Raw genomic sequence first — 21,224 nt, forward strand, 5'->3', positions numbered from 1 at the left:
TGAAAACAAAGTTAACTGTGCATCTTCAAAACTCAATTCAAATGTTGAATTAATTTTAATTCATATGTTAAATAAACCATTAATCCGTTTAGTAAAATTAATAATATTTTGCATATTACCTCTTCAAGTCTACCAGAATATGTTACATTTTAAATTTGTGTTTCACTATTCTTGTTTTTTGTGATTCTGCATTACTGCATCATCCCTGAAAAAGAAGGATGCATGGACAAGTGTCATATACAGAAATTAGTCATATCCCGAACAAAAAGATAATTTCTTGTTTTTATATTTGTTATACTCCAAATATATACAGCTCCATGCAGTTGATAAACTCAACTCACTTCATGTCAGCATTCACCCTTAACATAACTTAAAAGGTATATACAGGTTTTCAGCTTTTTTCAAAAGTTCTATAGTTAGACCACAAACGCTGCTGCAGTTAATGTAAATCTGCTCCATGTTTCTAATTAAGACAACCAAACTGCTGCAAAGTTAATTTACAAAGATATTAATGAGGCTAACACCTATACATCTCTTTCCAAGAGAGTACAGTATAATTAGGTGGTATTCTGAAGTGCAGAGGCACACATCTGATTTCAATGCACAATGAATGATTTTTGAGTTTTAGTAACCTGGTTTAATTTCTTAAGGTATTTCTTGTCTGTTTTCCTGGCAATTAGCAGGATCAAATTCATGTTGTACCCATTTCTGATTGAATTTTTGTTGACTGGCTTTGCAGAACTAACTCTAGATCTTGACATCAATCTGTCCATATTTCAGGGTATCTGCATCCAATAATTCCAAGATCTATCACAAAGGATGTAAATACTAAATGTTTCAAAAACAATTGTTTGATTGAACAGTGTAACTGTGGATTTTTGAAGGAGAATTTATATTTGACAAACTTTATTCTGTTGTTTGAGTATGTTAGAATTTATGGGAGACCCAATTGAGTTTTGAATGCTTTTGATAAAGTTTGACACAAAAGACTAGTAAACAAAATTAAAGCACATGGAACTGTGGGTAATATACCAACATAGGTTGAAAATTAGTTAACAGGCAGAATGTAAAGAATAGGAAGTAAATAATTTCTCTGATTGGTAGACTGTGACCAATAGGGTAACTCACTTGTTCCCCAGATTCACAATGTGTACAAAATTTGGTGGGAATGTAAGTCTTGAGAAGAGAATAAAGAGGATTCAAGATTTAGACTGGCTGGGTGTGCAGGCAAGAAAATGGCAGATGGAACAAAACATTGACAGATGGGAAAAGCTCAGTCTATTTCTTAAATTGTGAGTGTTTGAAGAGATTTGATGTCCAAAAATGCCCTTGTTCATAAGTCCTTGAAAGCTAGGATGCAAGCACACCTACAAATCAGAAATCAAACAATGTGTTAGTCTTTATTGCAAGGGGATATGAGTCCAAGAGGAAAGATGTTTTGGTTCAGTTGTTTAGAGCACTGGCGAAGCTGCATCAAGAGTACTATGTGCAATTTTAGACCCCTTGTGTAAGGACAATAAAGGGACTACACCAATGGTTAACCATGCTTAACCCAGGGATGCTGGCCTGTCCTGTTAAGAGAGATAGAGAAGAATGGGTTAGCATTCACTTGAGTTTAGAAGAATAAGAAGATATCTAATAGAAGCTTACAATTTTAAAAGGATAGACAGAATTAGATGCAGAAAGGATATTTCCTCAAGCTGTAGTGTCTAGAAACATGGGACACAGTCGAGGAAGAAGAGGCAATCCATTCAAGACTGAGATGAGAGAGCATTTCTTCACTCAGAAGCTGGTGAATCTTTGGAATTCGCTACTGTAGGGGCTGCGGAAACCCAGTCATTATATAAGTTCAAGACAGAGATTGATAGAGTTCTAGTTATTAGTGACACTAGGGAGGTAGCAACAACACAGGAGTGTGGCACTGAGGTAGATGATCAGCCACAATCTATAATAGCCAGGCAAGGTCAAGAAGCTGAAAGACCTACTCATGTTTCTGTGATCCTATGCTGCACATCTTTCTAGCTCATGGGGTGCAGATTTGACTGATTTCAGTGCACACTTGGTGGAATCTGAGTTTAAGTGCATCTCCTCATTTTCCCAACCCATTTATGTCTTTTTGCATACTTCATGAAAATTTTTCATTACCCTAATTTAACCAATCATTTTAAATTTAAGACTAGAAAGCACTCATTTAAATAAGGTTTTTACAATCACTGGTCATTCACTGAATGTGAGCACCAGTGGTCTAATGGATAAAGTAATCCAGGGATTATGGGTTCAAATAGCCCAGTGGTTAGCACTGCTGCCTCACAGCACCAGGGTCTCAGGTTCAATTCCATGACTTGGGTGACTGTCTTTGTGGAGTTTGCATGTTCTCCCAGTGTCTGTGTGGGTTTCCTCCCACAATCCAAAGATGTGCAGGTTAGGTGAATTGGCCATATTAAGTTGCCCATCGTGTTAGGTGCATTAATCAGAGGAAAATGGGTCTGGGTGGGTTACTCTTCGGAGGGCCAGTGTGGATTTGTTGGGCTGAAGAGCCTGTTTCCACACTGTAGGGAATCTAATTTAATCTAAAGTCCTATTTAGGGTGTTTGGTTTTAGGGTAATTTCATTCAGTTATTTCAAGGCTGAGACAGATTTTTCTGTGTGGCATGGTGGCTCAGTGGTTGGCACTACTGTGTCATGTGTTAGAGACATGGGTTCGATCCCAGCTTGCGTGACTGTCTGTGTGCAGTTTCAATGTTCTCTCGTGTCAGTGTGGGTTTCTGCCTGGTGCTACTGTTTCTTCCCACAGGCCAAAGATGTGCAGGTTAGGAGAATTGGCCATACTAAATTGCCCCGCAGTGCCCAGGGATATTCAGGCTAGGTATTTAGACATAGTTAATGCAGGATTCCAGGAATGGGATAAGGGGCTGGAGTTGGGGCTTTGTCTGGGTGGGATGATCTTTGGAGAGTCAGTGCAGACTCAATGGGCTGAATGGCATATTTCTGCAACATAGGGATTCTACAATTCTATTCAAGTATTTCACCTATTAAGTACTTTTCAAGTAAGACCTGCAGCAACTAGTTTATGTATAGCAAATACGAATTACAATATAATAACCTAATTTTTTTTGTAATGTTGATTGAAGGATAAATATTGGCTGGGACATCAAGAATGTTGATTCAACCAATCCATTGGAATGTTTTGAGGAAGTACTAGAATTGTATATAAAGGAGAATTGGTGGATGTACTCTATTTAAACTTCCAGTATACATGTTAAAGAGTCATATTAAATTTTCTTACAGAAAACAAAAACTCATGGGGTACCTGGTAGTATATTAACATAGACAAGAGACTGGCTGGCTAGCAGGAAGCAGAAACATCAAACCGTCATTTTCAGAATGGAAGGATGCAACTAGTTGTATGGATCAGGGCTGGAACCTCATATATCTAAGACTTGGATGAAAAATGAAAGATATAATTAACAATTTGTTTGTGTCACTAAGAGGAAAGTAAATTAGGAAGAAGACATTGAGATGTAGACTAAATGTTTTCATATGATTTATTCTAAGTTTGGGTTCTGATTATTAAGTTAGTATCCGGTAGGTTTTCTGTGATTTTTTTTTAAGGAAGATATAGTTATTGTCTTGATAAGCAAAGATGTGGAAGGTTATTAGGCGTCCGGCTGCAGGAACATGGATTACAGTTACAATTAGATCAGCCATGATCTTATAAAATAATGGATCAGGCTTGGAATGCCGAATGGCCTTCTCCAGGTTCTTGTTCCTAAAGCACTGAAATTAAAAAATCAAAAACGTTCGTTTCCGAAGACACCTGAAAATCTGGTAGCAATGTTGAGCCCTCTCTCCCACAGTCCGACGAACGGCAAGTGGAAGTGCTTGGCGATGAGCAGTGACAGTGTTTATGCTGAAGGCTGGATGGACAGACATAGTATATAACGGGACAAGTTGCAGTTGCGTGAGAACCTCGATCTCACACACACATATTCGTTCTAAACCGCAGAGCGGTCATGTGCGCAAGTTACAGGTATATTTGGGTCGAAATGCAGAAGAAACTCTGGGTCAAAAATGCTTGTCGTTCTGCCACGTCTGTCGTAGCCTTTCCTTTCTTATTTTCATATATTGCTATTTTTCATTTTGATGTATCGTATGGCCTGTTAAAACTGCGACATGTTATCAACTTGTTATCAGCTACAGACCCAGAAGTACAACCCCCAGATATAAAAATAGCTTACATTATTATTGATCACAAACTCGGGATTGAACTAATGAAACGTGCATATTAAATCTTACTGGGTATCGAACATGCTTTTCAAAACAAAATGTATTTATTTTCACTGGAAAGCCTTTGCGACATGACCAGCAGGTCCCCTGTTTTGCTCCATTGCCCGTGGTATTAGAGACTTGGCTGTCAACGCGAATTAGCAGTCAAGCGTTCATTGACGAATCATTGAGAACGTGACAGTTCAAGGTTTGAATGGTGGTCAATATAACCCTATTGGTTTGTTAAATATAAACAACAAAATTACTGTTCAATTCAGCTGTTAATTCGAAGATTTATGGAAAATATGACTTGCCAATTTCCGACCGATAGTAATTGGGCGCTCGCACGACCTTAGTTATTGGTGATTTTAAAAAAAATCATTGCTTCTTAATGATAACAATTTACTCCAATTGTGTAAATGTCAGCGAGAAGCAGTAGGAATCACTGGCCACAAAGAACGACAATGTTAGATGAAACTGCAAGCAAAAAGACACAAACAACAGTGAAATAACACAACCCTGCGATTTAAATACATTCCGAATTGAGAGAAGTTTAGGAATGAACTGCGGAGAGTGAGAGGACAGGCAAGTAGGTGAAGAGGGGAAAGATTCAAATGAGACCTGAGGAGCAACTATATAACTCGAAGTGTAAATTCAGGATTTATTGTAGTGAGTTTCAACTAATTAATTGCTAAAAACCACACAGCACCAGATTGTGGTGATTAGATTGGATTCCCTACAATGTGGAAACAGGCCCTTCGGCCCAACAGGTCCACAATGACCCTCCAAAAGCAACCCACCCCTCTCTGACTAATGCCCTTAACACGACGGGCAATTTAACATGGCCAATTCACCTGTCCTGTATATCTTTGGACTGTGGGAGGAAACCCACGCAGAATATGTAAACTCAGACAGTCGTGGAGGCTGGAATTAAACCTAAGACCCTAGTATTATAAGGGTCTAACCACTGAGCCACGTGCAACAGGTTGATTTGAAAGCACTAGCTTTCAAAGCCCTGCTGATTCATCAGATGGCTGTGGGATATAAGATAGTAGCACACAGAATTTAAAGCAAACGTTTACAGGGTGATGCAACTGAAATTATATATTGAAAAAGACCTGGATTGCTTGCTAAGTCGCAAATCCTTTAGAATGACCATGTTAGTTTCAGTTCTTAAAAAAAATCTGAGATTTACATATGAAAGTTACATTCTCAAGTGAATTTTAACAATAGGTGCCATGTTGGCCCAGATAATGCATTGAAGGTGTGAGGCTATTTCTAAAAAAAAAGGGATTTACAGAATCTTATATGGATTCATGCAGTTTTTGAGCAAAATAAAATGTAATTCCACAAGTACAAATTCACCTCACAAACTTATTTCAGATAATGCATTGAAGGTGTGAGGCTATTTCTTAAAAAAAGGGATTTACAGAATCTTATATGGATTCATGCAGTTTTTGAGCAAAATGTAATTCCACAAGTACAAATTCACCTCACAAACTTATTTGTTTATGTGTGCATGTGGGTGTGTGTGTTGGGGGGAGCAGTATGAATGTCTGTGAGAGAATATATGTATGAGTGTGAGTATAAAGGGGTATAAGTCTGAGAGAGAGTACATGTATGGGTATGATTATGCATGTGTATGTGTCAGCATATGAGAGAGAGCTTGTCTATGAGAGAAGGTCTACATGAGTGTATGGGTCTGTAGGAGTGTGTGTGTGTTTGTATGTGAGTGTGAGGGTGTAGTGCAATGGGGTCACCTCTAGAGTGACATGAACCCAAGGTCTCAGTTGAGGCCAACCCATGGGTACCAAACTTGGCTATCAGCCTCTGCTTGGCCACTTTGCCTGAAGTCTGCCTTGGAGGATGGTCACCCGAAGGTCTAAGGTTGAATGTCTTGGACCGCTGAAGTGTTCTCCAACTGGGAAGTAACACTCCTGTCTGTTGATTGTTGTGTGATGTCCATTCAGCCATTGCCATAACCTCTGCTCAGTCTTGCCAATGTACTATGCCTCTATTTGAGATTTGGTGGTTGTTTAAAGACGAGCAGTGGAGGTGTGGGGAAGGTCTTGGTGAGGTGCTTATCCTCATTGATAATGTGTTGCAGGTTGCGAAGGACATAGCGTGGTTTTTTGGCTCCTGGGAAGTACTGGACGATGAAGAGGAGCCTGTTGGTTGCAGCTCATGTCTGTCTCCTGAGGAGATCATTACAGTTTCTCTTTGTGGCACAATGATGAGTTGAGCATCATACCCCATTCTTATGAGGGCATCCTTGAGTACTTCCAAGTGCCCGTCACGTTTCCCCTCATCTGAACAGATCTTATGTATGCGTAGGCCTTGTCCATAGGGGATGGCTGTTTTAATATGTTTTAGGTTGAAGCTGGAGAAATGTAGCATCATAAGGTTATCCGTGGGTTTGCAGTAGAGTGAGGTGCATGTGTCCAAGAATGAGATAGATATTAAAGAATAGTCCATGGTGAGTTTGATGGTAGGATGAAACTCGTCGATATCACTGCGTAGCTGTTTCAGTATTGAGAACTGAGACTGTTGCCATGATGCCGTCAACATGGGGGATGCTGCTGTACAGTGCTGACACATCCATTGTGACAAGGAATGTTCCTGGTTCGACTGGTCCTTTGGGTACTGAGTTTCTTTAAGAAGTCTGAAATGTCACAACAGAAGCTGGGCATCCTCTGTACAACGAGTTTCAAGATGCCTTTGACATCGCCTAGTATCCGAGCACAGACTGATAGCCAAGTTCAGTACCCATGGGGATGGCCTCAACCAGGACCTTGGGTTCATGTGACACTACAGATGACCCCACTGCACCCCACGCACACTCTCTCTCTGACTCACACACACAGAGCTTCCAAATGAACCTCGTGTTGTGTGATTTTGAACTTTGTACACCCCAGTCTAACACCGGCACGTCCAAATCCTAATTAATTGCAGCACCTTAGATTGAGGTCCATATGCCTCAAACATGGTTTATTTTTTGACAGGTTTGGATTTCCAATTTAAACACTGCACAATCAGACTGTCACTTCTTTAGGTTCCTTCCCTGTCCCACCCTGTTGATTTCTCCTTCCTTGGCACAGTGCAAGACGAAGACTTTCTCTAACCCAGAATATATCAGACAGTCGCGGAATAGATAATTGATACAAAATTGAACCACTCACAAAGCAGTGATTTATAGTGATTAACGTCACACACGGAATCGAGCCCCTTGAAGGTTTGAGACACAACTTAAGATTTTTATTTTTTTCCCCTGTTTATATTTTATTTTATTAAACAAATTACAAAAACAGTTTAAAACAAACAGTTACATTTACAGCTGCATACAAGAGACAGCAATTTTACAAGGGAGAGGAGCAGCAAAACTTAAGATTTTTAAAGAGCGGGAGGCAGGAATTGATTAGCTTCGGGGGGGAGGCTACCAGAACTACCACCCCGCCCCTAATAGTAGGCCGACGTCCGCCGCTTGGCCCTGCCCCCCTCAGGGAGATTGATGGCCGCCCTCTCGGCCCCGCCCCCTCCTGGGTGATTGATGTCCGCCTTTCGGCCCCGCCTTCCTCAGTGGGAATGACGCCCACCGCTCGAGGGGGGGGGGTGGTAGAGGGGAGTGGCAATGCCCGCCACTCAGTACCGCCCCCCTTAGCCGCCGTGGAACCTCAGTCAGTTTAGCGCGCGCTCGAGTGAAATTTCAAGTGTGGAGTGTGAGTGCGCGCACGGTGTGTTTACCGCTGTCTGCACCGAGGGTGTGGGTTACCAGCCCCCGGGCAGGCGGGCAATATTCACACAGCAACAGCAGCAGCGAGAGCCGGCAGCTCCGAGAGCAGGTAACCGCTGTGGGCAGGGGGCTAATGCCGAGATTCAGTACGGGGTTGTCGGTTTCGGGACTATCGTACCGGCCGAGGCGGGGAGGGAGGGGGCCTTTACTCCCGCTGTCTGATTCTCCCCACCAGCGTTGGCGCCATTTTGAGTGGAGATCCCTGATTTTTACTATTTTTATTATTTTTTTTGTGGTTTCTCTTTTCGTTTTCTTTTTCCTTCTCCCCGCAATGTGTGTTTAACGATGTCTTGTCTGGAATTGCCAAATAGTACAAGAGCGGAAAGAAATCCCCCTGAATGTTGCCCATCAGCCAATTCCTCCATCTGATTTGTGTTTGCGTAAGGGATAGTGAGTTTCTTTTTAGTTGTTTTTCTTTCTGAGCGGATCTCTCTATTCCCTTTGCTGCTGGCTGTGTAACGGTGTCCCTTGACAGCAGCGGCGTGTCGAGCACCCAGTCATTCCGCTTTTAAAGACCCGCGGCTAATATTCGCCTCGCCCACATTATCACGCTGAGGTTTGCAAAACTCTTCTTTTCTCCCCCACAAAACAACTTCATTTTAATGGGGACTTTCTGAATGAAGTTTTTGCGCTGTCGCGTTTTTAAATTTCGCGATTACTGTTCAGACGCTTGCAACAGTTTGTTTACGCAGTTTTACTGAAACTGGGAGGCTGTTCGTAAAGGAAAAATAACAACTGGAAATCCCTTTTTAACCGATAGTTAAGGTTTGACTGCTGCCATTTGTAGAATGAATGCAATAGTTGTTTTGCTGTGGTTTTAAAAATTGTGGATCCGATCTCGTTTTTGCAATAACTTGACTCGCGCGAATGTCACCCTCGTTCCCGAGCTGTGTTACATGTCATTAGTTTACATGCAGTTATTTGCCCCAAAACAACTGTTGGTTTTAGATTTTGGGTTAATCGTCCCACTATTGTACTGCCCCAAAGAACTGCATTAATATCTGTTTTGATACTTTTAAAAAGTGTTGAACCCACATTTGGTTTGCTGCATCTCGTTCGCATTCTGCGGTACACATCTGTTGTTAAGCAGTTCACATTTTGATTTTAAATGCAGTTTTGTCTGTAAGGTATGTGATAAATAAAAGATGCATCCAGCACCAGCCTATAATTTATTGAGGCTTAAGAGTGCTTAATTTGTGACCTTTTGGTACGGAAGGGATACGAGAGTTTTTTGTCAGTACTTTAGGGGTGTACTGTATTCTGATCTGTCTAGAGAGCCACTGTACTGTGCCTTTTGCTTTTTTTCTTCGCGGGTTGCCCTTTAACAATCTCAACTTTTTAAAAACTTGTACGAAGAGTTCAATGGGTCATTTCACAAGGAAAGTTAATGAAAAAGTTAGAAGAAAAGGTAGAAGCATTGACAGTTTTTGACGACACCAGGAGCTGGATAAAGATAAAGCAAGGCGAAGGGATTTTGAAGAAGAATTTTACAGTGCGGCTTTATGGTGGCAGGACGTTCAAAACCTGATGCTGAAATCGAAGGCTTCGAGAACAGGAACAGTGTCCAGGAGCAATGGTTGAGCAGATGGAGTATGTGATTGAGAATACTTAATCTGTTTGCTGAAGGAGGGGACACTGTGAGAAGGGTTAGGTTGCTCGTTTGTCAGTCATAGTACATTTAATAAACAGGATGGCCCCCTACTGAGATGTAAAGTTTCCATATATTCTAAATATGTGAAAAGGAGGAATGTATAGGGATGTGGAGAGTGTCAGTTATGAATTGTTCCTTACAAGGATCAGCATGGACATGATAGGCCAAAACGTTTTCTGTACAATAACCGTTCTGTAAATATATTGCAAACAGTACAGTTTGGGTTAGGTGGATGTTTGCATGGAATTGAGCTTGAAAGTTTTGGCTGACTCAGGAGGTGTCAGAAATGTGACAGAAAATTAGTTCTTGCTAATGAATAGGGCATTGAAGCTCAACCCCCAATGCCAAAGGGCTCCATAGCATTTTTTTGAGCATTATTGGAACTGTACAGGAGGCCAGGGATAGATCTGGAGTGGGACATAGAATTTGAGGAATGCAACGGGGTGCTTGGAGTTACTCTTGCTCAAAGAAAGGAGGCGTTCAGTGAAATGTTCAATTAATCTGTTTCGCTTGTTGCAACTAGGATGGGAAGAATGTACTGGTAATTGAGCTATATTAGTGGTATCGTTAGTATAAATGTGTTGATTCCCTGTTGTGCTCCTATGCAGAATAAAAGGGACTTTCACCAGATTTCTTTCTTTAATTCAAAGTTAACCTATTTAAGGTACTTCAAAACTAATTTCTAAAAACAAGTGGCAAACCTTGTTAATCTCAAAACTATAATCTGGAATTAGAACTATATCCCATTTAATTCCAAAACAAAAACACTCTCGACGCAAGACAACAAAGACTCTACCAAGCAAAAGAGAAAGCACTCTTATTGGCCAGTGGGCTGAAAAACTAAGGATAGAAATTAATTAATCCTCATGATACACTGGGCTTCTGTGACTATGGGTTTCTTGTGGCTGACAATCATTGGCCAAAGCAAGGTCTTCTAAACAAGTTTCAATTTAGATGAAACATAATATGGTTCCAAGTGTGTAGAAAATGGTCACAGGTCAGCTTCTCCGGGTTTACAAAACAGTCAAAATAATGAGATGTGGAAACATTATCGGGTAGCCAATTTCTTTGGGGGGGAGAGAGGGGGAGAGAGAGAGACTTGCAGCTCTAGTACGAGCTTTGGAAGTTTTCTTCCTTGTGAACCCCTTGGCATTGAAAACAGAAACTAAACCCAGAAATGGTTGCTAGTACACTTTCAGCTGAGATGTCCGTTGTCTCTTCCAAAACTCTGTTTTTCAGAAAATAAGGTCAATTAACCCCATCTCTTAGCTTCTTAAAAGCTTTACTTGGCTGTTTCTTCCAAAGTCATTTGGAGTGACCTAAAGGCTACTTTAAGGAGAAAGTGAGGACTGCAGATGCTGGAGATCAGAGTCAAAATGTGCAGTGCTGGAAAAGCACAGCTGGTCAGCAACATTGAGGAGCAGGAGAGTTGATGTTTCAAACATAAGCTGTTCATCAGGAATGTCGGGAGGCTGAGTGGTGGCCCAAGGTGGCGGAGAGTTAAATGGGAGAGGAGTGGGGCTTGGGGGGAGGTAGCTAGGGATGGTGGAGGTGGAGGTGGGGGTGATGGTGATAGGTTGGTGCAGAGTATGGAATGGATACTGCCTTCTTGAACTGTTCTATCTGTTGATCTTTCTTCCTACCTATCTGCTCCAACCTACCACCTTTACCCCTCCACCTCTATCGTGTTTCCCAACCCCTCCCATTTATTTCTCAGCCCCGTTGCGCCCCCCCCATTCCTGATGAAGAGCTTATGCTCGAAACATCAACTCTCCTGCTCCTTTGATGCTGCCTGACTGGCTATGCTTTTCTAGCCCCACACTTTTTGACTAAATGCTACTTCAAGATGACCTTATTTGCTTAAAAATCATGGGTTCTGGTGTGGGGGTGGGGGTAGGGTGCTCACTGTTAACTCTAGCTCTGTAGTATATTTGAATTTTCTTCATCCTATTGTGGGGTGTCTGGGTCAAGGGTGGGGCACTGGTTAGGAGAGGATATGAGGGACTTTTGGAAAGGAAGTGATGCCCCCGGGAACCAGGGGGAAAATCTCCATTTAAATACATTTTATATTTTTTTTATTTAGAAATAATTTTTTATTATATTGATGTGAGTGTATTAAAGAGCCTTTATTTTTGTGAATTTTATATGCTCTATGCTCGGCATGTTCTGGCTAGTGTTTCCCCTCCCGAGGGGTGTCGGACTTGCCCCGACGATCATGATTAATCAGTCGGTTAAATAATGCACCTGGAATGTCAAGGGGAGTAATTCACCAGTCAAAAGGAAGAAAATATTATCATATCTCAAGAAAGAAAGGGTTGATATAGCTCTCCTACAGGAGACACACTTATTGGATAAAGAACACTTGAAATTACGACAGGGTGGATTTGATCAGGCCTTCTTTTCTTCCTTCAGCTCAAAAAGTAGGGGAGTTGTTATTCTTATTCAGAAGAATTTCCCTTTCAAAATCCTAAATCAGGTAAAAGACGAATCTGGACAACATATTCTGATTAAAGCCCTTATAAATGGAGAGGAATATGGGATCTTAAATTTGTATTGCCCCCCGGCACATCTTTTAAATTTATAATGGAAGCCTTGTCAAACTTGATGGCTCTCGGTGCTCGTCATACAATTATAGGGGGAGATTTTAGGATTCCCAAGAGTACTGCAGGAGGATCTCTTAGATCTAGACAATTGGTGGATTTGAAAAAAGAATTAGGACTAGTAGATGTGTGGAGATGCCTTCACCCACAGGGCAGAGATTTTTCTTTTCGAAGCTCCTTGGATGCTGCCTGAACTGCTGTGCTCTTCCAGCATCACTAATCCAGAATCTGGTTTCCAGCATCTGCAGTCATTGTTTTTACCCCATTTTTCTTTTTACTCCAATCCACATAAATGTCATACCAGAATTGATATGTTTTTTGCCCCCTCGATTTTTTAAAATTCCATATCATCCTGTAAAATAGGCAGTATAGCAATTTCCGATCACGCTGCTGTATATATGGAAATCAAGGCGAGGAACAGTGAGACATCCCCTCGGCATTGGCGTATGGACCCCTTCCTGATGAAAAATAGTAAATTTGTAAAGTATTTTTCTCAAGAATTTAACACACACACACCCCACCCCCCACCCCCCAAGACAGACAGACAAATTTCAGTTACATCACACTGTAAATTTTTGCTATAAATTCTGTGTTACGATCGAGCCCTCCACTATCACCTGATGAAGGAGCATCGCTCTGAAAGCTAGTGTGCTTCCAATTAAACCTGTTGGACTACAACCTGGTGTTGTGTGATTTTTAACTTTATAAAATTACCCTTTATGCAGGTGATCTTCTATTTCTCAGTAATCCTCTGATGCCCGTGCCTCGCTTAATCCAAGTTATTAATACATTTAGTGTATTTTCAGGCTATAAAATTAATTTTTCAAAATTGGAGGCTATGCCAATGGGCGGCCTCACTAATATATCCCACTTATTGGACGGATCCCACTTTCCCTTTCGGTTGTCCCTGGAGGGTTTCTTATATTTAGGCATTTTTATCACCTCAGTATTTGGCCAGTTACACAAGGCTAACTTTGTGCATTTACTGGAAAGAATAAGGCAGGACCTCCAGCGATGGGGAGACCTTCCAATTTCCTGGATGGGTAGAATAGCACTAATTAAAATGAATGTCCTGCCCCGTCTCCTATACCCTATGAGAATGCTGCCGAGGCTGGCACTACGTAAATTATATGGCTGGCTGGATTCCTTTATCTGGAATCATAGACGGCTCCTCATTAAGCTGAAAAAGGTACAGCTTCCACAGGCAAGGGGAGGATTGGACTTCCCAGATTTTAGGAAATATCAGTTAAGTTCCCTATTAAGCTGCATAGCCGATTGGGTCTTTTCTGACCCGCAATCAATCTGGCTGGACATCGAGGCTTCTCAAGTAAAATGCCCACTTATTAACCTCTTGTTTTCAGACAAGAGGAAAATCATCAGGGATTAATGTAAAAACCCTATAATATTAAACACAATTAAAGCTTGGAATATAATGTGGCAAAATGAGGGCAACTCGCATAAAACAACCCCCCATGCTCCGATAGTGGGAGCATGGGGATTTCAACCGGGGCTTACAGATGCCACTTTCAAACTCTGGAGATCCAGGGGTATCTCCTGTTTAGGGGATCTGTTAAAAGAAGGGATCCTGATGTCTTTTGAATAGCTGCATCAGAAATTTGGATTACCTAATGGAGACCTCTTTCGATACTTTCAAATTTGAGATTACATACAAAAGAAGACTACGCTATTAGATAGTCTTTATAAATCAGATAGAGAACGTAGAGTGTTATGGCCAAAGGGGGTATCTTCCGTCAGCACTATTTATCATTTATTACATGATGAAGTATCGGGAGATATGGGTAATTTGTTTAAAACTGGGGATCAGGATTTGGGACTGGAAATCTCTATAGAAATGTGGAAAGACATCTGGGAAAATGCCAGAAGAATCTCCATCTGCAACAGGACTCAGGCCATTCAGTTGAAGATACTTCATAGGGCCCATATAGCACCGGACCGATTGGCAAAATTTAAGGCAGGAGCATCTCCAATGTGTTCCAAATGTAAAATAGAGGTGGGCATTCTTGTACATTGCTTATGGATCTGTCATAAGATCCGTAGATACTGGACTAAAGTAGCAAATGCTCTGACAGAAATCTTAAGAACGGAAATTAGAGTGGATCCTGTATCTCTCCTTTTGGGCCTTTTGAACTTACCCTCCCTGGATATGCACGGGAAGAGATTATTTTCTATTCACTCTTTCTGTGGAAGGAAAAATATTTTGGTAAACTGGGTGGCTGAGGGCTCCCCTAGACTTTCGAATTAGCACAGAATAATCATGGAATGTATTCCCCTTGACTTCCTTACAAATATAGTGCACCAAAAGACGGTATTATTCCATAAAATATGGCAGCCCTTCTTGAATTACAGTAATACAGATATTTTGGCCATCCTAACAAGGGCTTTTATTTAATTGAGATGGCGAACCTGGCTGGGCCGGGGCCCCTTGGGAGTAGAATCCTGCACGAATACGGGTTTTGTTACGATCTGATGTTAACACATTCCGAGCATGTATCTCACTACCCAATTTCTGTGTTATCCGTTGGTTTTTATTTTCTTCTCTGAATAATGTAAGAGACTTAATTATACACTCTGGTTAGTTGTAGGTTAGATTAGTAGTTAGTTGAGTTTTGTTTTTTTCTCTCGGAATCTCTTTTTTCTGTTTGATAAATTTTGGTTATTATTCATTTAAGATTTAATTGTATATCAATGTTTATACTTGGGTTTTTTTATTTGTAAACTTGCAAAAATATGTTAAATTTTCAATAAAAATATCTATTTTAAAAAAAAATCATGGGTTCCCTTCTTCCTTGAATATTTTTTTAAAACCCTGCTTCATCCAGAAGGTGTCCAAGCAGTTCATTGTCTTCCAGGTTTTCACATCGTCCATAAATGTAGATGTGTATTCTCGAAGGGTGTCTCTGATGCAAAACCATGTACAGTATATCATAAGCTTTTTGGAAAGTGAACGTGGTGGGAGGTCAGTGGCTAGGTGTTGGATCTCCTGGACCACCATGGAAAGAACAGAAATTCTGTTTAATATGGTAATATGGAATCCTTGACTGAGAAATCAGTAAATTACAAAAGATCATATGTGGAAAATAATATAGCAGGTATAAGCAGAGATTGAGAAATTAAGAAGGGGATGGAGTTCTTGAAAGCCTCGTTTGATAATAAAGCTATGAAGCATTTAGAGGCATTTTACAATTTTAAAAAAAGTGATATGCAAGCTTGCCACAATTGGAGAGGGAGAAAAAATACCTGTGGGAATTAATGGGATTGTAATAGGTGAGATGAGAGCAACTGCCCTTGTAATCAAGGGGTACTTGACCAAATGTGGCATCAAGGAGTCCTAACAACATTGGAGTTAACAGAAATTGGGGAGAAAACTCTCCGCTGGTTGAATCATCCCTAACACGAGGAAGATGATTATGATTGTTGGAGGCCATCTCATCTTCAGTACATCAGGTGTGTCGATATCAGTGGGATAGTGTTGTTGGTCCAAATATCTTCAGTTGCTTCATCAATGATCTTTCCTCCATCATAAGGTCAGACATGCAATTTGCTGATAATTGCACAGTGTTGCATTATTTGTGAATCCTTAGATTCTAGAACAGACCATCTCCTAGTTTTGCTGCATTTGGACAAAATCCAGGTGTGGACTGATGAGTGGCAATTAACATTTGTGCTAGGTAATGCCTGTCTCCAGCAAAAGAGAATCAAACTGTTGTCCCTTGACATTCAAAGGCAGTGCTACAGCCCATCCTGAACATTCTGGGGCATCACCATTCACCAGATAATGAACAGGAATAGTGGAATAAATATAATAAAGTGGGTCAGAGACTTGGAATACTGCAGCAAGTAATTCAGCAAAGCCTTTTCACCATCTGAAAGGCACAAGTCGGAAGTGTGATGTACACTTCCCACTTGCCAGGATGAGTGAAATCGAATACCATCTGCAAGGTGTATTGCAGAAATTCAGCAAGGCTCCTAAGACATTGCCTTCTGACCTCATGATGATTCTCATTTAGAAAGACAAGAGCAGCAGATGCATGGGAAAGCCATCTGCAAATTCCCCTCCAAGTCAGTCACAAAGATCCAAGAACTCTCTCCCTAATAGCATTGTGAGTCTACATCACCAAATGGCTTGCAGTATTTCAAGAAGATAACTCACTACCAGCTTCTCAATGGGAATTAAGAATGGGTAATAAATGCTGGCCAAGTCCGCAATGCCCACTTCCCTGAATGAATTGAACATATGAGCAAGGAACAAGAGTAAGCTATTTGCTCCTCTCATGTCTACTCTGCCATTTAATAAGACCACGTCTGATCTGATTTTAACCTCAAGTTTACATTCCTGCATACCCCCATAATTTCTCATCCCTTTAGTCAAAAAGAATCTGTCTTCAAAATATTTAAACGTTCTACATCCACTGCCTTTTGAGGAAAGGCATTCTAAAGGCACTTGACCCTCTAGGAGAAGAAAACAATTTCCATCTCCGTCTTAAATGGGCAATCGCCTTTATCAAGAAAGAAGTTGTTGCTGGAAAAACTCAGCAGGTCTGGCTGAATCTGAGAGGAGAAAACAATTATCATTTCTGGTCTATTGACCCTTCCTCAGAACCGCCTTGTCCCTAGTTCTAGATTCTCCCATTAGAGGAAACAGATTTTCCACAAAGGTCTAATCGAGACTCCTCAGGATCTTGTATCCTTGAATTCAGTCACTTTTTATTGACTGTGCCAAACTTCAGAGGATGTAGGCCTAGCCTTTCCACAAAACAACAGTTTGCATATTCTACGTATTAGTCTAGTAAACCTTGACTGAACTATTTCCAACTTGTTAACATTCTTCTATAATTAGCCAAAATGGCAGTGGACACTTTCAGAATACTTGAAAGTGTATGGTAAATTAAGGCAAAGTCTGCATGGTTTCATCAAAGGGAGGCCATCCCTGACAAATCTGCTGGTCGGCATGGACAGGTTGGACCGAAGGGTCTGTTTCTATGCTGTACATCTCTATGACTAAGTAATGAGCAGGTTAAACCAAAGAGAACCAATGGATGTTATCTACTTGGACTTCAAGAAGACCTTTAACAAGGTGCTGCACGGGAAGCTACTGAGTAAGCTAAGGGGCCCATGGTGTCAGATGCAAACTTGGCAGAAAGCAGAGAGTGGGGATAAAAGGTTCCTTCTCAGGGTGGTAGCCGGTGACTAGTGGTATTCAGCAAGGCTCACTGTTGGGACCATAACTTTTCACTTTATACATTAACAATATGAAAGAAGGAAGTGAGGACATTCTGACTAAGTTTGCACATGATACAGAGAGAGGTAGAAGGACAGGTAGCATTGGGGAGGCTGCAGAAGAATTTGGATAGTTTAGCAGAATGGGCAAAGAAGTGGCAGATGGAGTTCAAGGTGGAATAGTGAGGTCATGCACTTTGGTAAGAAGAATAGAGGCATGGACTATTTTCTAACTGGGGAGAAAATTCAGAAGTCTGAAGTGCAAAGAGATTTGGGAGTTCTAGTCCAGGATTCTCTCAAGGTAAATTTATAGGTTGAATTGGTAGTTAGGAAAGCAAATGCAATGATGGCATTTATTTTGAGAGGACTTGAATATAAAAGCAGGGATGTACTTCGGAGGCTCTATAAGGCTCTGGTTAGAACACATTTTGAGTATTGAGAGTAGTTTTGGGCCGTAGTATCTGAGGAAGGATGTACTGACCTTAGAGTGTGTTCAGAGGAGGTTTATGAGAATAGTCCCAGGATTGAAAGCTTAACATATGAGGAACGTTGGAGGACTTTGGGTTTATACTCCATGGAGTTTAGAAGGATGAGGGGGGAATTAATTGAAACATACAAAATACTGAATGGCCTGGACAGAGTGGACATTGGGAAGATGTTTTCATTGGTAGGAGGGACTGGGACCAGAGGGCACAGCTTGAGTGTAAAAGGAGGACCTTTTAGAACGGAGATAAGGAGAAATTTCTTCAGCCAGAGAATGATGAATCTATGGAATTCATTGCCACAGAAGGCTGTGGAGGCCAGGTCATTGAGTAGATTTAAGACTGAGATAGTTCATTGATTGTCAAGGGGATTAAGGGTTATGGAGAGAAAGTGAGAGAATGGGGTTGAGAAACCTATCAGCCATGATTGAATGGTGGAGCAGAATCGACGAGCTGAATGGCCTTGTTTCTGCTCCTATGTCTTATGGTTTTATGGTTTCTTTTTTCTTTATCTTTTTATTTTCTGTGTTTTCTTTCATCATCATCTCTTTCTTCTTCTCTGCATCGGACGCCCTACCTTAGTGCAGGCTTGGACTCTTGGCCCAATGTGATGGTCTTTCAGCCCAGCATGGGCTCAGCATGGACTTGAGGTGATTCCAGAGTGGTCTCCCGCCTTGAACCTTGAGGTGAAACCCTGCAATTTCTGAAGACTAGGTGCCAGTGCGGACTGAGTTGGAAGAACCGTTCTTCTGGCCTTATAATTTTTCTATTTTCTAATTTATTTCTACAATTTGCAATGCTGGTCTTTTTCTTTCTTTCCTTTTCTAGTTTTTTTCCTAAGACTTGTACTAAAGGATCTGTCCCTAGGTATGTTTGTACCTAAGATGGCACCGTAAGTGACGACTTGTAAACTTTTCACTATATTCATTTGAGTACATGTGACAGTAAAGCCAATTCAATCCAAGTACAGTGGCCAGTACTGTACACAGAATGTCAGATGCTGTCCTGCCAGTGCCTTATACGATATATATTCATCAGGACCTGGGGTCAACTTGCAGTTCCAACAGTTTGCTCGTACTATTCTTTGGTAATTATAATTTTCATGACTTCTCCCTCTTTTCAATTCTTGATTTACAGCTATCTCTGGGATACCAATTTTGTCCTTTGTGGTGAAGACTGATACCTGTTAATTTGTCTGCCATTGCTTTATCCTTTATTACTAATTCCCAGACTCCTTTTCTAAAGTATGAATACTTCCCATGTGAATTCTTTAAATATCTGAAGAACTGTTTGCTAAAATTCTCTTGTACTCTAATTTTCCCTCATTAGCGTTATGGTAATGCTTTGGTTTTATTTTAATGTTCTGTTTAATCTTGTGACCTGCCACTATCTATCTGTACTCAGTTAAATGTCTTTTTTCTGAGTCTGATATGATCTTTAGCTTTTTCAGTTAATCACAGTCCATTCCTTAGAATTTTTTTATTTGTTGGAATGCATCTATTCTATACTTTCTGGAAGTTTTTTAAAAAATGTTTGCTATTGCATCTCTATTGACCTATTCCTTAACCTAAATTGCCAGTTCACTTTACCTAGCTCTGCTTTCATGACTTGATAATGACCTTTTTCTTTAAATTCAAAATAATAGTCTTAGACCCACACTTCTGTTCCTTTAAACTGTACGGACAATTCAATCATGTTATGGTCAGGGGCAGTTCTACCCAGAGGCACTTTCACTGTGAGCTCAGTAGTTAATCCTATCTCATTAGTCAAAACCAGGTCTAGTAAGCCTGCTCTCTGGTGCCACAACATGCTGGTCAAAGAAATTGTCTAGAAAACAATTGGTACATTCCTCATTGAGTCAACTTTCACCCAACTGATTTTTTTCCGGTCTGTATAGGTTAAAATTCCCCATGTTGCATTTTTATTTTTGGCAGTCTCCTTTTATTTATGTCTCAATATCCTCCACTACCATGCAGTTAGTGTTAGGGGTTGTATACAAATCCTATAAGTAACTGCTTGCCTTTATAGTTCATCTCTACCCAGACTGTATCCTGGTTTCTTGAATTTAGATCCTTACTCTTTATTGTACTAATATCTTTAATTATCGGAGCCAATCCCCTACCCTCCTAGCTTTCTATCATAGAAGGTTGTCATGCTTCCTGCTTTTGAAGCAAATGTTATCAGTGGAAAAGACTTCCATTCTTGAAAGAGGAGAGTTAAAAATAGATAACTTGAAGGTAAAGCACAGATGGAAATTTTAAGGCATCATTAAAATTCCCTAGATCATGATGGAAGCAGGAGACAACACTGACAGAAGTAATCAGAGGAATGGAAAGGGAATGCACTGAGTAAGAATAGAAAGAAAAATGTTCCAAAAGCAAAATATAAAGGTAGACATTGCTTGGAAACATGCAAATTTAAAAATGCATTAATCTGTATGTATATTATTGAAAGGATCCTACTCCTTGTAGCAATTTATTTTGAGATTACTATTTCCCAGTGTACCTCCTGCTCCTTAAAAAAAATCCTCTGATAATCTTGACATGCATATTCAGTGGGGACCATGCAGTTGTTATTTTAAAAGGGTCAAGTCTAAGGTTACTTGCTGTCTTGACTGGGCAGGTCTGGCAGCATCTGTGGAGAGAAAACAGAGATAGTGTTTCTAGTCTAGTAACCGTTTACAAGAACTAGCAGCAGCTTATAAAAAAAGATTTGGTGGGGTATCGTTGCGGATGAGTTCCTTTGCCTGCATTGTCTCCCCAATGGAGAGGAGACCCATTGTGAACAGCAAGTGTAGATAACTGTGATCTTGGACGGATTTGAAACATGAGGCTGAAACTACAATTGGAATCCACGTGGAGTAAGTCTGAGCCAGAAGCAGTCACTAAGGAACTATAATTTGCTATATTCGCCGCTCACAATGCAGTCTCTTCTACATTGGGGCGATGAAACCCAGATTGAGTGACTGCTTTGCGAAACACCTACGTTTTGTCCATAAAAATAACCCTGAGCTTCCAGTTGGCTGTTGGATCAGCCAAACGCCAGCACGCAGATACCTCCTCCTACTGCCCCCTTGAGCATGGCCCCACCCCCCCCCCCCCCAACACCATCTCCCAGACCGTCCATAACCTCATCACCTCGGGGGATCTCCCATCCACCGCCTCCAACCTCATAGTCCCACAACCCCGCACCTCCTG

The 21,224-nt window shown here is 40.9% G+C and overlaps 1 protein-coding gene across 17 annotated transcripts in view; it reads left to right on the forward strand.

The window, feature by feature from the left end:
* Positions 1-7,882: 7,882 nt before the first annotated feature.
* Positions 7,883-21,224, forward strand: part of epb41l2 (erythrocyte membrane protein band 4.1 like 2) — a 208,153-nt gene continuing 194,811 nt past the window's right edge. For 5 of the 17 annotated variants that reach the window (XM_043683506.1, XM_043683500.1, XM_043683533.1 and 2 more), the window contains exon 1: positions 7,890-8,105. The gene's annotated coding sequence lies outside the window, so the exon portion shown is untranslated. Of the gene's footprint in view, positions 8,106-8,451; positions 8,613-21,224 lie in introns of those variants that run through there. The other 12 variants (XM_043683418.1, XM_043683444.1, XM_043683453.1 and 9 more) reach the window with 7 other exon arrangements.

The sequence above is a fragment of the Chiloscyllium plagiosum genome, chromosome 3 (assembly GCF_004010195.1).
Source record: "Chiloscyllium plagiosum isolate BGI_BamShark_2017 chromosome 3, ASM401019v2, whole genome shotgun sequence".
Taxonomy (NCBI): Eukaryota; Metazoa; Chordata; class Chondrichthyes; order Orectolobiformes; family Hemiscylliidae; genus Chiloscyllium; species Chiloscyllium plagiosum.